This window comes from Durio zibethinus, chromosome 22, assembly GCF_047325235.1.
Source record: "Durio zibethinus cultivar Kanyao isolate XHJ-2024 chromosome 22, ASM4732523v1, whole genome shotgun sequence".
NCBI lineage: Eukaryota > Viridiplantae > Streptophyta > Magnoliopsida > Malvales > Malvaceae > Durio > Durio zibethinus.
The window spans coordinates 14,164,432-14,183,230 of record NC_143183.1 but is presented as its reverse complement, the minus strand read 5'-3'; the positions used below and the strand labels follow the sequence as shown (position 1 = coordinate 14,183,230).

The 18,799-nt window shown below is 29.2% G+C and overlaps 2 pseudogenes across 2 annotated transcripts; both read left to right on the top strand.

Annotated features, from left to right (window-relative positions):
• The first annotated feature begins 12,492 nt into the window (after nucleotides 1-12,492).
• Nucleotides 12,493-16,481, top strand: LOC111307325 (heat shock 70 kDa protein 8 pseudogene; annotated as a pseudogene). The gene is made up of 2 exons (XR_016332137.1): nucleotides 12,493-13,073; nucleotides 14,266-16,481. The product of XR_016332137.1 is annotated as a heat shock 70 kDa protein 8 pseudogene (transcript).
• Nucleotides 16,482-16,716: 235 nt separating this feature from the next.
• LOC111307097 (glucan endo-1,3-beta-glucosidase-like) lies at nucleotides 16,717-18,270 on the top strand (annotated as a pseudogene). Its single transcript, XR_016332051.1, has 3 exons — nucleotides 16,717-16,756; nucleotides 16,853-17,045; nucleotides 17,145-18,270. The product of XR_016332051.1 is annotated as a glucan endo-1,3-beta-glucosidase-like (transcript).
• The last annotated feature ends 529 nt before the right edge of the window (nucleotides 18,271-18,799 follow it).

Below are 18,799 nucleotides of genomic sequence, written 5' to 3'. Positions count from 1 at the left end.
GTCATACTATGAAACTTTAAAAGAGAGTAATAAATGTAAGTGCAGACATGAAGTCATTATTTATAAAAATCAATTTGGGTTTTTGCTAGAGCATTCCACAGTAGAGGTAATTCACTTATTGAGGCAATTCACATATGAAATTTATCGATTTGGAGGAAGCATACAATAAAGTTCCTTGAAAGGTGCTTTGGTGGGCCTTACTGAAGAAAATAGTGCTTTTAAAGTACATTATCATACTTAAAAATATGGTATAAAGGAGCTGTAACGAATGTAAAGATAGTTGGGGACATGATTGATAGTTTTCCTATTACTTCAGGATTGCATTAAGGCTCAGCACTAAGTCTATTTTTTTTTACATTAGTTATGGACGAGCTCATTGTAAACACCCTATTTTGTCTGGGTGTTTTAATTAAGTTGTCATTGAGTCGATTTTAGATTCAGGCACATTGGATTTTCAAATTTGATTTGGCTTTGAGTCCAAATAAATAGTTTCAATTTCATACAAAAATGAAAAAAAAAAGAGAAAAAACGTGTTGGAATGCAAGTTGAAATTGAAAAATTATGGGAATATATTGGCATAATCATAGAGATGAAATGGGCAAAAAGGAAACAAATTAGGGAATTTGTAAATCAATGGCAGATTGCGAGTTTAATTTTTTATTTTAATTTCTATAAAAAAGAAAAATCGTTAGAAATCAAATCCATGAAAATCATCACAAATTTTGTTTAATTAATTCCTTTCTATATTAAAAGGATTAAATCTCTATACAAGTTGCGTTCCAACACAGACAAAAAGAGGATGAAAAAATACAAAAATTTTACAAGTTTTGGGATTTCATTCTTGTTATAAGTTTGCTGGGTTTCTTAATTTTGGTTTTTTTTTAAGGCTTTTATTTTGTTTTCTGAAGTTTTAGATTTTGGGATTGGTTAATTTGAATTTGGTTTGAATTTATCATTTTCTGGAAATCTTTTGGACTTTGCTAGAAATCTAGGTTTTTCTGGGTTGTTCTAAGGTTTTATGGGCTTTATAAATTTTTCAATTGAAATTGTCGATAAGGGTTAGATTTTTTTATAGGAATTTTTAGTTCCTAATCGTTGATTCTTTTTTAGAGATAAAAACAGCAAAAAAAAAAAAAAAAAACCAAAGGGTAGAGAGAAAGTGAAAGCTTGAAAGTTGAAGAAAAAATAATTTTTTTTTGTTTTAAAGCATGCCACTGTTTCATTTAACTGAGGATCTACGTGTTTCTTTAAAGTCGATAGGGTACTTGTGTAACCTAATTCCAGCATGCATTTCTTTTTGCTTTAAGTCGAGTTGTGCCCTTACCTAAGTGTCGAGTCACATCAAACCAAGCTAATTTTTATGCCTGCAGCTTCGCTTATTCGTCACCAAGCCAGGCTAGGATTTTGTGGTGGTAAAACATAGTGAGTATTTTATGGTGGAGTAATTAAACAAGATGCTAGCTAAGATTTCTTTGTCATCACTATTATTGAATTAAAAACCACATCGCAACACCTTATTAAAGATGTTAAATCAGGTTTATGTAGCACACGATATGTCAGTAGAGTATGTGAACAATTTGGCAGGGAATTTGGTGGTGCCACATTATATAGCCTTCAACGATGATGAGATCTTACCAGAGGAAAAAGGTAGCATAAATGCTCTGTATATTACTGTTAAATGCAAAATCACATTATAACTAAGGTCTTTATTGACAATGGTTAAGCTATTAATGTTATGCCCATGTTCACTTTAGTAAGGTTGCCCATTAATATGTCCCACATAAAAAGTAGCCATATGATCATCCAAGCCTTTGATGGGATTAAGTGTGAGGTATTGAGAGACATTGAGATGCCTTTGCAAATTGGACCTTCTACATTTAATGTAAAGTTTCAGATTATGGCCATCTCACAATCTTGTAGCTGTTTGCTAAGTAGGCCATGGATTCACATGGTAGGTGTTATCCTCTCCTCCTCATAATAAAAAGTCAAGTTTAATGTAGAGGGTCAACTTGTGATTGTAGCTAGAAAGAAAGACTTGTTGGTGACTTAACATATGAATGCTCTCTATGTAGATGCTATCGAGGAATCATTGAAGTGTTCTTATCAATCCTTCGAGCTTGTCAATACGAGTTGAATGTATGTACAAAAAAAATGTGGCTTTTTTTGTTTCTAAAAAAAAAATGGAGGGGGCCCTTGGACATGCCTAAACTTTGGTTTTGTCCCTATTTGGGTATGAATTTAAACTTTCCTTGTTGCCTCCCTTGTAAATGTTCAAAGTTATGGTTTAGGGCCATTATTGTAAAGATATTGCATAACATCATGTCTAAAGTCATGATGTAGGGAACCAATAATGTAAAAAATTTGCATTGACTATTTTTCCTTGCTTTATTTTTGTTTAGTTAAAAAAAGAAAGAATAAGTTATTCTAGTTAGAATTTTACAGTAAGTAAAATTTTAAAATATAAAGCTTAAAGTTTGTTTCCAATAAAGTTTATTTTCATTTGTGTTTAATTTTAATTATACCCATATATATTTTTATGATTGTTTAAATTTAATTGTAAGTTTAATTTTATGCATTGTTAATTTTCTTATTATTTGGATTCCCAAGGTCATTTTAATTTAATCTTTCATACTTAAATCTATAGTTGGTATATTTTATTTTTATTTTTCGTGCACTTTAAATTTATGCATATTAATAATATAGCAATAATAATAGTAATAATAATTTTAAAGAAAAAAGAAATATATATGAAATATGTAAGAATATAAAAATTCATTTTTAGAAGAATTATAAAAATAAGCTTGCTCTGAAAGTCTATCTAGATGTTGGAGACTTTTAGAGAGGTTCATAAATTCTTAAAATTTAAACCTAAACCTATCCAAAACCCCAAACTTTTTTTAAATTTCTAAGGATTTGCATGAAAACTTTTTATGAAGTAATTTATTTTTGAATATTGTTTACATGTTGGGGTATTCAAGAAATTTTATTTCATTAAGAATTTTCATACATTTCCACAACTTAGAATAAATTCATGTTGTTAAAATAACAAATATAACAATAAAAAAAATAAAAATAATAAGACATAATTTTAAATATAAAAAGTCACACCCAAACTTTGGCTACACGTTGGAGAGTCCAATTGGTCTGTTTATATTTGAAAACTCGATTCTTAAATTTATATTTGATCATCATTGGCATATGTTTCATTTTTAGATTAATTTGTTCCTTTATAATGCATATATGTATATGTGTGTTTGCTCTAGTTATGGATGTTTAATATTAATTATATTATTTTTTAGTTTTTTGACTAGATAAAAGGTTTTTTTAAAAATTTTTAGTTTTGAACAAATGAAATTAAAATAGCATTCCATGAAATATAATTATTGATACTCTGCCTAGATATTGGAGAGTCATCAATGATTATCATTTACAAAAAGTGTTATTTTGTTATTTTAGAAGGAATGTCATGATAAATCTTAAATGGAAAGACTATCTCCAAATTCTACCATTATGTTGAGGACTTTGAAGGTATTTTTTTAATTTGAAATTTTTCATAATATTTTGAAATAAATATTTTTTTTAAAAACTAATTTCATTTTTTAAAAAATAAAGGGAATTATAATTGAGTTTTGTATGAAAACTATTTTTGTTCAAAATTATAAATAGAGCATAATTAATTGGTACCTATTTTATGGGTGTTGGGAGTGCTAATCTTTCCTCACACATAATTAACTCATGAGCCTAACTATTTTTATAAATTGAAATTATCTTTTTAATAAAGCTTTTAACTTGTTTTATTAAAAGATAAAATTTTTGAGTTGCCAATTATACTCTAAAAAAATTGGTGGCGACTCTTTGTGTTTTTTACTACTTTTAAATTTTTATGTCTAGCAATCGAGTCTCGGACTGATACGTTATGACAGAAACCAAATATATGTTTCAATTTCATAGAAAATAAAAAAAAAAGAGAGAAAAACATGTTGGAATGTAAGTTGAAATCTGAAAAATTATGGGAATATATTGGCATTAATCACAGAGATGAAATCGGGGCAAAAAAGAAATAAACTAGGGATTTTGTAAATTAATGGTAGATTGTGAGTTTAATCTTCGATTCAGTTTGTGATAAAAAGGGAAAATCACCATAAATCAAATCCATGAAAATCATCACAAATTTGGTTGAATTAATTGTTTCCCAATTTGAAGGGATTAAATCCCTACATAAGTCGTGTTCCAACACATGCAAAAAGAGGAGGAAAAAATACAAAAATTTTACAAGTTTTAGGACTTCATTTTTGTTATAAGTTTGCTGAGTTTTTCAATTCTGGTTATTTTTTAGGGCTTTTATTTTGTTTTTTGAAGTCTAAGATTTTAGGATTGGTTAATTTGAATCTGGTTTGAATTTATTGTTTTCTAGAAATCTTTTGGACTTTGTTGGAAATCTGAGTTTTTTGGGGTTTTCTAGGCTTTTATGAATTTTTTGGTTGAAGTTTCCGACAAGTATGGAATTTCTCGGTGAGATTTTTCAGTTCTTAGTTGTTAGATTCTTTTTTAAAAAGAGAGGCAAAAAAAAAAAAAAAAAGGCTAGAGAGAGTGTGGAGACTTGAAAATTGAAAAAAAAGATTTTTTTTTTGTTTGCTTTTAAGGCATGCCAAAACGCATTGTTTCATTTAACTGAGGATCCACACGTTTCTTTAAAGCTGACCTGGTACCTGCATAACCTGATTCCAACTTGCTTTCTTTTTTGCTCTAAGCCTAGCTATGCCCCTAGTCGAGTGTTGAGCCACGTCAATCCAAGCCAATCTTTGTGCCTGCAGCCACACTTCTTAGCTGCTAAGCTAAGCCAACTTTAGGTATTTTTGTTTTATTTTTACTTTATATACTTATTTTATTTATCTGTTTTATTTACTTATGTATTTATTTATTTATTTGTTTGTTTATTTTTAAATACTTTTATAAGAACATATTTAAATAAAAAATATTGCCAACAGATTGAAAGCTTATAATTTTTTTTTTCAAAAATAAGGTTTGACTGACTTATTGAAAAACCTTATAAATTTTAAAATAATAATAATAATAATAATAATTTTTTAAAAAAGGTCTTTCCTATAGATTGGAAGGTCAATATTTTATTTCAAAAGAAGGTTTTACTAACATATTAGAAAGTCTTATAATTTTTATAAAAAAATAAAGTTTGAAAAAAAATAAAAATAAAAGAAAATAAAAATAATATTTCCTGTTTTTATAAAATCCTAAAAATATATTGGATGATAATTTTTGATAGAAAATCTCACTATCATATTAGAGGATGTTTTTGACAATAAATCATATTTATAGAAATTTATTACTACAAGTAAAACTAAATGAATCCAAAGACAGAGCCTCTTCAAAGTATGACAAATAGTTTTCTTGAATACTCCTAATATAAGAAAATATTCTTAAATTATTACTAACTTATTGGAGTAATTTAAGAAAAATTTCCAATATTAAAATTATTTGGTAAATTATAAATATATTTTAAAGCTTCGATAACTTGAAATTAAGTTGATATCATCCTTTGGATGATGCTGTGAAGGTGTTATAACATTCCTTACGCATAATTGTATTTTTGAATCTAAAATCTTATTTAATGGACTAAAATCTATCATTTAAAGATACCTAAGTCAAGCTTAAGACTTCTCTTTAAAAATGACGGATTTAGTTAGGTGACCAATCATACCCAAACAAAAATGATTGGTGGTGACTCTTTAAATCGATGTCTAGCGATAGGTTTACGGATCTATATGTTATGACACTCACTTGAAATATCCAAGATAAAGTGCTATGGTGTATGTTATTTATCGATGATATAGTTTTAGTTGTAAAAACTAGTGATGATCGTAATGCGAATTAAAATTATCCAGGCATACATTAGAGTCTCGAAGTTTTAAATTGAGTAGATCTAAAACTAAATATATTAAATATAAGTTTAGTAATCATAAAGATGTGAGTGCTAGAGTGATTAAGTTAGATGATGAGATAGTACTAAAGAGTAGTCATTTTTCATATTTGAGATCAATTATTCAAAGTGATACTGAGATAGAAATGGATGAAAATCATAGGTCTCAAACAAAATGGTAAGGTGAAAAAGTGCATTGGATTTGATGTGTGATTGCAACATACCTTTAAAGTTAAAGGTGAAGTTGTATAAAGCAACTATAAACCTGTGTTGATATATGAAAGTGAATGTTGGATTGTTAGGAAACAACATGAGAAGAAAATGAATATAGCGGAGATGAGAATGCTTAGGTGGATGTGTGATCAGACTAGAAGAGACAAAATTATAAATGAAAAGATTCGAGAAAAATTAAGGCTAGTTCAAATTGAGGAAAAGATGAGAGAGCATTGTTTAGTATGGTTTGGACATGTAAAACTTAGGCTTGTCTGTACACTAGTTAGTAGAAATGAGTTTCTAGATTTAAGAGAGACCAAAACTTCTAGAGGTAGGCCACGAAAGATATAAATGTAAGTAACAAGAAATAATATGATGATTAAAAAAGTAAATAAAAAAAGTTGTTGATAGAAATTAGTGACGTAAGGAGATTCAAAACTATGACCTAACATGATTTTTTTTTTGGGTATTTCATACAATCGACTCCAGAGTATAAGATATAAGGTTTAGTTTGTTGTTGTTGTTTTTTTTCTTTTTTTTTTATAAACTATTTTAGAAAAAAAAAAAAAAGGGCATTTAATATTTTTAGTACAAAATCAATTTTTTGGATAGAAATAACATTTTCTATTATAATTTATTAGTAAAATTATATGTTTTTAATATAAAATAGTTTTTCCTTTTAAAAATGATATGAAATTTTTTTAAATGATTTTAATTTTTAACTTAATTTAATTTTTGAATATCTTTTTTTTTTGTAAAAAATAAAAAAAAAAACAAAAAAATATGTTACAATGAAAATAGAAATTTTTTTAAATTTAATATTTTACAAAAATATATTTAAATAAAAAATTAAGATAAGATCATCTTGGTCCCTAAATTTTGAACAAAATTTTATTTTGATCCTTTCATTTGCCACGTTATATGCTAGTAAATGCCATTCATGTGCGTCAACTGGTGTTTACTATTAATTTAGATGGTTTTATAGATGGAATAATCAAATTAGGATAACTTTGAATAATTAGAGATCTAATTAGAATTTTTTTAAAATTAAAAGCCAAATTAGAATTTAGTTTAAAGTTTAAAGATCAAATGTGCTATTAACTAAAAAAAAAAAAAAAAAACAAGAAAAACAGAGGTTTTGGTTTCGTGGTTTTAGGTTTGATTTGTTGTAGACAGTTTTAAGATTTTGAATATGTAAAAAATGAAGGAAACAGAAAAGGAAGAAAGAGAACAGTCAATAGTGGTTCATATCAACAAATAATCCCCACCATAAACAATTGAAAAAGGTTTTTAGGCAAAAAAACCAACAAAAAAGAGGAAATTGGGCAAAGATAAGGGAGAAATAGAAAAGACAAAGAGAAAGGAAAGGGTTGTAGGCTTTAGATTCTAGGATTCTAAAATTTTGAAAATTTTTGAAAATTTACAGAAAAAAAAAAGATAGAAAGCTATAGAGAGAGAAAGAGAAAGACTTTGAAGTTTTTAGGTAAGGTAATCAATAAGAAAGATTAAAATCTAATAAGATTAAGGTTTTTTTTTTTTATTATTTAAGAAAGATAGGTAGGAAATGGGGCATGAGAGAATGCAAAGATAAGAAATAAAGGGTTAAAGTTTTTTTTCTTAGGGTTTTTTTAAGGATTAGTTAAGGTATTAAACAATTACATTTAAACAAATAAAAGAAAATAGTGGAGTTTAAAAAATCTAATCGATTGGTGAAAAAACAATTATGATGACAAGATGACCCATTTTAAGTAAATCATCTCAATTCCAAAAATAAATAGTTATGTACCAATAAATAAATAGATCATTTTATTTTATTTCTTATAAATATTTTTAATTAGGTAAAAATTTATTTTTATTTTTTATTTTTTACATGTTTCTTTAAATAGTAAAAAAGATAGAATTAATAATAAAAATAGCAATTTAAAAATTTTTAGGGTTGAAAAGTATTTTGAATTTTGTAATAATATTTTTGAAAATATTTTCTTAAATTGAAGAATAATTTATGTCAACCTTACAAAACTTTAAAGGAGAGTTCTTACAATTTATCCAATATAAAAAATAATTTCAAATAAAATAATAATTTATTATTATCAAAATTAATATTTTTTTTATTTTTCTAAAAATGAAACATTAATAAAAAATAATTATAAGAATATAACATCATACTTGTTCACTCCTTATAAAAATAATTATAAAAATTTAACATAAGGCTTAACAACATGACCCCAAATCAAGGATGGATTTACAATGGAGATAGTAGGGCAGCTGTTCACCGTGAAATCCTAAAATCTCTTTTAAATATGTTGAGAAATTAGACAAAACTTTAATAGTTTTACATTTTGTGACAACTAGATTGAATGAGAAAAATATAAATGAAAAAGATTTAAAAATATTATAGAGTATAGATGTACTTTAGTAGTAGAAAACTTCTCATTTTAGAAGAAAATCGGGGTATTATATATAAATATTAATAAAGTTTGGCTTTTAAATAATTTAATTTATGGCTAGCTAAAGTTAAAACTTTTCTCCTTTGTCCTACTTGTTTATTATCTTTTCTTTTCATTTTCAGACTTTATTTCATTTTGAGAAATACCCATTAAAATTGTCCAAGTCAAACATAAAAATATTTATAAAATGAAAAATAAGTAAAAATTAGAAATAAAAAAAATTCTTGTAGCGTAAAACTACGTAATGGGTGAAATGGAACAACTATTAAAAGCTATTGATATAAAAATTCATATTTAATTTATTAAAGTACTCTCTCTTTTATTATTTTTCTTTTATAAGGACAACAAGATAAGGTGTTTGTTTAATACTATTTAGATTTTTAATAATATATATTTAGTGTAAAATAATGATGTAGAGATATAATCTAACAAAATTTAAAATTTTAAAAAAGCTAGCATCATTTTAAACTTATTAAAAAAAGTTAACACGTATTTATGAAAGTAACATGTTGTTATTCTTATTTTTTATTTTCATATGTTATCTTATGCATTATAAACTATAGATAACCTAAATTAGTATTTGATTTAAATTAGTTAAGGACAAATATCTTAATAAAAGCAAGTAAATTTTAGAGAAAAATATCTGAAATCAAATAAATATATATAAATTGAAAAGGAAAAAATTTCTTACATTTTTTAATTATGAAAATCATTCGACTCAATTATAGATTAATTATTTTCATTTAAAAAATGAAAATTTTGATATTTAAACTTTCAATCTCAATATTATAAGTTTTTGTTTTATTTGTGTTAATTTTTATTTAAACTTTTTATAAATTTGATATAATAAGAAATATTTCAAAAAATTTTTGGTTAAAAGTATGTTCTACATTTTCTTTTTGCCAAAAAGTATGTTTTACATTTAGAAAACATTATCTTTACATTAAAAAAAAAAGTAAATATATTAAATAGTAAATTTGCCCCATTGAAACAAAATTCTCGATCCGTCCCTGCTCCAAATCAATATCTTAAATTTGTAGTGAATGATGATTTGAAATATATATATATATATAATATTTTATTATACCATTTAAGATGATTAAAACAAATTATAGAGTTTACCAACGTAAAAAGAACTAACAATTTTAAATGAGTAAATAACATTTGTGGTCTATAAACTTTAAGCCAAAATTTATATTGATCCCTAAAATTTAAAAAGTTATAATTGAGTCCTTACTTGCTTAAATGTGTATCAATATTGTCCTTTTATCCGTTAGATTGTCTAAATTGATAAAAAATCCAGTGTGGCTTAACACATAACCTTATAAAGTTTTATTATATAGAATTTTTTTGTTATTTGAAAATATTACGTGAAAATTTTTATGTCTACTAAACAAATCATAAAACATAAAAAACTAAAGACTAAGAAAAAAAAAGAGCTTAAACTAGAAAAAATAAAACAAAAGACTAAAAAAAATAGTAAGTCAACTGTCAAACTATGAAAAAGAAAAAAAATCTCTGAAATTGTGTGAAAAAGAAAGAGTTCAATAGCAAAAAAGAAACTTTGTGAAGCGAAAAGATTCTCTGAAATTGTGGAAGAGAGGATTGACCAAAAGGGTACCCCTTATTAATGAGAGGGCTGACTAAATGGGGACCATATGGTTTTGGGATTATAAAAAAGGGATATCATGAGTTGGAGGTTGAAAGATGATGATAACGATGTCGTTTATGGTTAGTTTTTTTGCTTGTTTATATATATTTTTGCTAATTTTGCATTGTTTATGATTTTGTTGTTTATTATTCATGTTTTGATTTAGGAATTATTTTTAGGTTTACTTTTTTTTGACTTGAAAATTTTAAGTTTTTCATATTGATTATTTGAGGGATTATTTTAATTTTTTATGAGCCCAATTTAGATTTTGGGATTGTTTTAGGGTTTACATTTTAGGACTTAATTATTTTAACAATTTTACCTGAACATATGTTAGATTTTGGTTTTCGGTTTTCTTTTGCCCGTTTTGTAAGCGATACTAATTGATAGAGCAAATAACATACAATTTATATAAAAACCATTTGTCTAATCATCATGGTTTGTTATGTTTAGGGTTACAATCCACCATTAGGTACACAATATTCATAAAAAGATACACAAAGTGCAATTTTGAATGCCACTCCTACTATAGCTTCCAATGAAGCAAGTAAATAATAAAATTGGTTTTTGGTTGTCTTTAGGTAACTACCAAATTATGTTCTTTTGTAATTTTTATCTTTGTATGCAATTTAGGGTTTAACATTTCTTTCACATAGTCCATAGGTAGTGACCTTGTTTAAACACGCCAAGTAGCATGGTGTTCAAAATAGAATTCCCAAGAAGAAATGACTACATTTGACTGACTTCATATCTTTTTGTTAGAAGTTTGCATGGTGAATGAAGCTTGTTTTATTTGAATGGCTTCATAATTTGGGCCAGAATCAATGTAACAAGTTTATTTCATATATTGTGTCTATACAATATTTTTTTGTTAGAACATTGTGTTTGATTTTGCTAGCCAATTTTTGTGTAGCCAGTTTAGAATATGAACTTGTTGGCATTGAAGTACACAAAACTTATATTTTATTGTCATTGGAAATGAAAATATGAACTTATATGTATGGTATTTGCTAGCCGGTGAAATATAAGAAACTTATTATGTGCTATTTACTTGTGTTCTATTTTGTATAGAATTTCATAATTTGTGTTTTATTTTCACTATATATGAAAATGTCAGGATCATTCCATTGATTTTGCTATAAACACAAATTTAAGACTCAAATTAAAGCCTTGTTTTTTAAGATGCTTCAATTTTTTTAGACAATTACTATAATTATAAGAAATTTACATTGATACACAAAGATAATCATATCACACAAAATCTACAAGTTTAGAAACATAACCAATTTCCAATTGACAACATATTTATTACAAGCCAATTACCCCCAACACTAGATTAAACTTTGTTCATTTTCTTTCCAATAACAACATAAAAATAACAACAAGAAAAGACATTGCAATCCATTTCCAGTTTTTATTCTTATGATTGCAATTATCGTTGTTAGAATTCTCTGAAGGGATTTGATTTTTGTGTTTCATTTTTCATAGCCTCCTTAATAAACTTAAAATTATTGTCTTGCTGTGTTCATTTGTTAAAGGATCATATCATTGAAAAAACCTATATGCACCAAGTTGCTATAAATTTAAACAAAAACCATCACAAATTAAAGGAATAAAAACACATTAAATTAAATAAATAAAATCATAAAAACATTAATTTGCTACCCATTGTTGCTACTTACTACCTATATTTAACATAATACATACTAATTTGTTGTGTTCTTAAATATCTATAAAATTCAAAACCAATAGTTGTGTCCATATATTCTAAACACACATTCAAAATCTACATAATATATATTGTCTTGTCAAAGCCCTACTCTATCTATAAAACCATAATTAATTTTTTTTTAAAAAAGAAATATTGTGTTCTTATCCCATAGTTGTTACAACTGACAAACCTACGACTTAGGTTAGTGCCAATCCATGATGTCCTAATTCAAGCTTGTTGACCATAATGACAAACAAGTAACAAACTTATATCTTTTATATGGCAACCTTTAGCTCTTCTTTTTTAAATCTTAGTTCCTTTTTTCAACTTTCAATTCTTCCCTTTCAAACTTTCTTTCTTTTTTTCTGTAACACTCAAAAAATGAATTTCATATTTTGACCCCTATGATTCCCTATTTTTATCCTTTTTTTTTTCAAGACTCAAAACAATTCTTCCACAAAAAATTTTGAATGTTTAGGGTTTCTTCTATTTTAATTGTAAAAAAATTTGACATCTTTTTTTTTTTTATATATGGTGTAGGTTTTTTTTTTTTTAATATTTTTATCTTTTATGATTTGCTTAGTGGACGTAAAAAAATTCTATGTAATAAAACTTTGCAAGGTTATGTGTCAGACCAAGTTAATTTTTTTATTAATTTAGATGGTTCAACAGATAGAGAGACTATATTGGTACACATTGGGCAAATGATTTTTAAAGATTAGAGACTAATATGAAAATTAACTCAAAGTGTAGGAACCGATGTGCTATTTACTCATTTTAAATTAACACATGTATCTATACTGTTTTTCTATACTATTATTATATTTAAATATTAAAAAAAAAAAAGACCCCGTCACCAGCCCCAGCGAAGAAAAGAAATTGTTTGACTCTCCGGAAGACTCTCAAATCTCAATCTCAAAAGAAGTCTCTCTAGAAACTCCAGAACGTAAGACAAAGCTCGTTTTCGTGTATTATTCTCAGTGCGAAAGCGCAAAGTCTCTCTTTCTCAATTCTTCTCAACTCTTCTACTTTCTACATTCTTTGCCGCCTTCAACTTCTCTCTACCAAATAACTCAACAAGCCATTCTCCAGAATTTGCTTTTGCAGCATTAGCAGGTTTGCATTTCTCTTTACTTACTCTTCTCTCGTTATTGATTTTATAAACTCCCTCTGTTCTTTTATGCATTTCCTCTTCCATATTTTTCAATGCTGCTTGGGAATTACCAGTTTACGGTTTCTTTCAATGCCGGAGAAGTAAAATATATAGTTTCTGGAATTGGGTCGGTTTTGGTTCTTAATGTTTTATGCTACAGTTGACGATTGTTTATTTTTTAGATATGGCTTTGTATTGGAAATTTAACAACTTGGTTGTCCACCAGTTTGTTTTTCATAGATAAAGCTTTCAGTTTTATGATCTTCTTCTGATGGCTTGTTAACTACTTCAGGGAGTTTCATTGTTGCGTTTTATAGTTCCAATGGTTTTGTATGAAAGTGTTGAAGTTAAGCTTAAGCCTATGAGTTACAAAGAAAGAAACAACCGTTCTTTTGTTTTTTTTTTTTTTTTTTGTTATCTTTTAGAGTGAATATATGTTAATGTTCGTGGTGGAGTTTGGAGTTTAGAAAATCTCAGGCTTGCCAAATTATGTCTGTTAGATTGGATTTTGGAATGATAGTACATTTGAAGTGTTTGTGAAAAGTCCTACACGAATGATTGTTTGTCTAATTCTATAATGCAGATAACCAGAGGCTAAAAGGTTTTCTAATCGGTTGCTTTTGGTTTCTTAAAATAGGCGTGGTGTTCACTAGACATGGAGATTGGAGTTTAACTTTTCTTTTTTTTTTTTGGATAAGTTGGAGATTAACTTTTCATTTGTGCCTTGCTAGTTGAAAAGAAATCAGTTTTTCTTTCTTTCTTTCTTTTTTTTTTTTAATGAAAGTTGATGTTTATTTTTTTAAACTGGGTTGAGTATTTGTACAAACTAATAGTTAAATTAGAAAAAAAAAAAAAAGAAAAAACTACTTTGAGGCAATCTATGGTTCATGAGTTTGTCATATTGAGTTTTGATAAAAGAAATAAAAGATATGGTGGTGGCATTATATTTTGTAGGCAGAAAAGGACTTTAAAAAGTTTATCAATTTTCTTGATATTAAGGAACTAAATATCTTTCAAAATCAGAGAAAAATGCTTTAAGTCTACTTCCAGCTTCAAACTTTTTCTATTCTTGTTTTTTCATAAGTGTGTACAATTTTTAGAAGCTGAGTATACTGATAAATCTCATTGCTGTTTAATTATTTTTTCAAAGTGCAGGAATGGCTGAACCAGGGTACACTGTGGCATCTGACAGTGAAACAACAGGGGAGGAGAAATCTTCATCTGCTTTTCCAGAAATTGCAATTGGAATTGATATTGGAACTTCACAATGCAGCGTCGCTGTCTGGAATGGCTCAGAAGTGGAGCTTCTCAAGAATGCTAGGAACCAGAAGTTGATGCGTTCATATGTCACTTTCAAAGATGATATTCCTTCAGCTGGAGTAAGCAACCAACTTTCCCATGAGCACGAAATGTTATCTGGGGCTGCTATCTTCAACATGAAATGTCTAGTTGGACGAGTTGACACTGATCCAGTTGTTCATGCGAGGAAAAGCCTTCCTTTTCTGGTTCAGACTTTGGGCATTGGTGTTCGCCCGTTTATTGCTGCTATGGTGAATAAGGTTTGGAGATCCACCACACCTGAAGAAGTTTTTGCAATATTTCTGGTCGAATTAAGAGTCATGGCTGAAGTTCAATTGAAGCGGCCTATAAGAAAGTTGTTTTGTCCATTCCAGTTTCATTTGGTCGGTTTCAATTGACTCGAATTGAACGAGCTTGTGCTATGGCTGGTCTTCATGTTCTTAGATTGATGCCTGAACCAACTGCTGTGGCGTTATTATATGCTCAGCAGCAACAACAGATGATACATGACAATATGGGCAGTGGAAGTGAGAAGATTGCTCTTATTTTTAATATGGGTGCAGGGTATTGTGATGTTGCCATAACAGCTACAGCTGGAGGAGTTTCACAGATAAAAGCCTTAGCTGGAAATGCAACTGGAGGAGAAGACCTTCTTCAGAACATGATGCGCCATCTCTTGCCAAATTCTGAGAACCTCTTCTCAAACCACGGAGTTAATGAGATCAAGTCAATGGGTTTACTTCGAGTTGCAACTCAGGATGCCATCCACAAGCTCTCTTTCCAAGACAGTGTACAAATTGAGGTAGATTTACTTAATGGGTCAAGAATTTGTAAGGTGGTGAACAGGGAGGAATTTGAAGAGGTCAACCAGAAGATCTTCGAGAAGTGTGAGAGTCTCATAATCCAGTGCATACATGATGCAAAGGTAGAGGTAGATGATCTGACTGATGTAATTGTTGTGGGAGGCTGTTCATATATTCCGAAAATAAGAAATCTTCTCAAAAGTGTATGTAAAAGAGAAGAACTTTACAAAGGTATGAACCCGCTAGAAGCAGCAGTCTGTGGAGCAGCACTAGAAGGAGCAGTGGCTTCAGGTGTCAGTGATCCTTTTGGCAGCTTGGACTTGTTAACCATTCAAGCAACACCTCTTGGAATCGGGATACGAGCAAATGGGAATACATTTGTGCCCATTATACCTAGAAACACTACAGTGCCAGCTCGGAAAGAGCTGATATTCACGACTGTCCACGATAACCAAACTGAGGTACTGATTGTTGTTTATGAAGGTGAAGCAGAGAAGGCAGAAGAGAATCATCTGCTTGGCTATTTCAAGATTATGGGAATTCCTCAAGCTCCTAAAGGAGTTCCAGAGATTAATGTGTGCATCGACATTGATGCGTCAAATGTTCTGAGAGTTTTGGCTGGGGTCATACTGCCAGGTTTTCAACAACCTGTAGTTCCTGTAATGGAAGTAAGGATGCCGACTGTTGACGATGGGCATGGTTGGTGCGCTGAAGCTCTGCAGAGAACATATGGATCTACTCTAGACGTAGTGACAGTGCATAAGAAGATATAAAAATGAGGTTCCCTTTTCTGTGTTTGAATTGAATGTTTTATGCATTTTCCCCCCCAAGGAATCAGTTTTCAGCTTGAATGGTTGTGTAATGTGTTGTTCGTACTTGGATTGTGGGCTTGGTTTAATGAAATGAAAGCATGGAGCAGCAGCTACTTTGCTGCTATGTACTATAAAATCAAAGTTCTGTGTTGAAATCAATTGATAGGAAGGATTGGGCCAGGAGTACAACTCTACTTTTGTGTTTCACTCGTGTTCAAAAAATTTGTGTCAAGTTGTCGGACGGCACGTAGTGACAAATCAGTTGATTAAAACAAGCTGGATTCTTCAAAATCATCTTACCATGTGAATATAAGTTGTTTTAAAAAGAAAAGAAATTAAATACTTTTTGTTGGAATCAACAACCAATTTAATGATTCTCATCTTTGGCAAGGTACAACTGAACCTGATTAACCTGACGATTTTATTCCGGGTTGTTACATATCTTTTTAAAACAGTGAATTAAAGGACAATTTCCATCCTGACAATAATTTATGGACGACCAACATAGTAGATAATTTTTCTTGAAATAGGTAACGAAATTAAATGAGCTGAGTTGGCAGAAACCTTTTTGGGTTCAATTTTTAAAAAGCTTCTCTCAAGTGGACCTAGCAGGGTAACCCTGCATGTGTACGTTACATGAGATGCAATCTATTTATATATGCAGTTCTTCAAGTTCTGGTAACTCGGGAGCTAAGGAGGAAATGATTGTCAAATAGAACAGCTAAGTTCACTGTAAGTAGTACCCTTCCTGAGTTTCATTCTTCTCTTTTTTTCTTTTTGTTTTTTCTTTCATTTTGATTGGTTGTCATTTTTCTTTTTCAACCCCAGTTTACAGAATGATTTTTTGGGTTCAGACAAGACCATATTGTTTTACTTTCATGTTTCATCCATATCTTACTATTTTATATTTACGTATGTTCTGTTTATGTTGATTAGACAAATCTGAAGAAGATGGCCCTTGCATTTGCAATGAATATCCTGATTTTTGCTGTTCTTGTTTTTCACCCTTTAACATTCTTTGGTAAGTAATTTTTCTCATCATTCACTGTGGTTTAATCTTGTCTTCCGACAATTCGATGAGCTGATAAATCTTTTCTTTTTTTTTTTTTTTTCCTTAAAGGTGGTGATATTGGCATCAATTATGGAAGAAATGGAGACAATCTGCCTTCTCCTAGACAGGTCATTGATTTCGTCTCAAGAAAATTGAGCAACAAAATCTCATTGATACGGGTTCAAGATGCCAACCTCGAAATCTTAGAGGTATTAAGTGGAACCAATCTGGTAGTGACAATAGGGGTTCCAAATGAGGCAATTGCCTATGTAGCATCCAGCCAAGAAGCTACAGATGAGTGGTTCCAGGACCACGTTGTCTCATACATCCGAAGAGGTGTAAGGTTCCGATATCTCTGCGTAGGCAGTGATGCAATCCCAAGTGTTGTTGCATCTTATGTCCAGGGAGCCATGGCAAATCTCTATGACTCAGTTAGGAAGGCGGAGATAGATTACATATTTGTCACAACTGCTGTTGGAAGTAGCGTCTTAGGGGCCTCGTACCCTCCTTCCCAGAGTCAATTTGCTCCTGGGGTAGCTCAAGTAATGAGCAATCTGACTTGCTATCTCTAAAGCATTGGCTCGCCACTTCTAATCAATGTGTAACCTTTCTTTTCCCTTGCCTCAGAGCCTAACTATATTTCATTAGAATATGCTTTGTTTCAGTTTCAAAAGCCTGTCATTATTGACGGTAACTTAGTATACTACAATCTATTTGATGCTATGGTAGACGCCTTTGTAGCAGCAATGGTGAGGGCAGTGGGAAAGGATGATGTCAAAGTTGTGGTCACAGAGACCGGCTGGCCAACTGCAGGTCATGAGCCCTATTCAAGCATAGAAAATGCAAGAATTTATAACAGCAAATTGAGGGAGCATGTTATTGGAGTAGGGAGAACACCAAGAAAGGCAGATATGAACAAGAAGGTTTACATCTTTGAAATGTTCAATGAGAACCTCAAGGCTGAGGGAGTTGAGAAAAATTTTGGGTCCTTTTATCCTGACTTTAGAGAGGTATATCCATTGTGGTATTGATTGTGCCCTGATGAAAGCGCTTTCAATCACCATGTAGTTCTCGAGCATGATTTTGTAATGAATAAGCATATTTTTACAGGAAAGCATCAGCCTTTTCTTTTGCCTCTTCAATCTCAATGGCCAAACTGAAACCTTGATAATCAAACTCGAATTCATTCTTTTACCTTTGCATGTAATAAATGAAATTGAAACCGAAATTTGAAAACTTCTAACAAATAATAAATTTTGCGTCTTTCCGGACCATTTGGCTAAGACTAGTTTTTTTATACCTGCTTTGTATTAAAAAAATTTTAATGTGCACGATAATCTTAAAAATGAAAATAACAAAATTATGGATCATGGATGATAATTTCATCAAGTCCCAGTTAATTAATACTTTAAGAATATGGATATATTTTAGTAAAAAAATTTATTTTGACAAAAAAAATCATGTGAAAATAAAATTTTCATTATAGAAAAAAATATACTATACATTCAATTATTAAATTTTGAGATCACAAAGTAAAAATTAAAAAACCCATGAATTTGAGATTTATCCTTTCAACGATCAAGTAGTTAGAGATTTAAAAAATATATCAATAAAAATTTAATCATTCATTAACAAACTGTAAGATATTTCCAAAAGAAGAGTGGGTAGTAATCCTAAGTTGAAAACGAAAAATGTGAAAAAATAATTTAACACGATAACCAAGG